The sequence below is a fragment of the Phalaenopsis equestris genome, unplaced genomic scaffold (genome assembly GCF_001263595.1).
Source record: "Phalaenopsis equestris unplaced genomic scaffold, ASM126359v1 Scaffold001333, whole genome shotgun sequence".
NCBI lineage: Eukaryota > Viridiplantae > Streptophyta > Magnoliopsida > Asparagales > Orchidaceae > Phalaenopsis > Phalaenopsis equestris.
In genome coordinates this window covers 69,467-69,717 of record NW_018165772.1, presented here as the reverse complement: position 1 = coordinate 69,717, position 251 = coordinate 69,467, and positions in this window count along the sequence as shown.

Here is a 251-nt window from a genome sequence, read left to right as displayed (position 1 = left end):
AATTTGGTGGCTTTAAGGTGGTTAGGTCACATTTAGTGCATGGGTCCAAGTGGGTGCAAATGACCAAACCTTGAGTTTGGGCTAGGCTAGCCATATCAATTGGACTAATTGATTGTTTAATTTGTTGTAGATGATCATAAGGATCAACTTTGGTGAAGGATGGAAGTGGTTTTGAGCTCAATTGGAGGGTCAATTTGAGGGAATTTTGAACTTTAATCAATTTGGTCATGTTGAGCTAGGCTTGGGTCTAG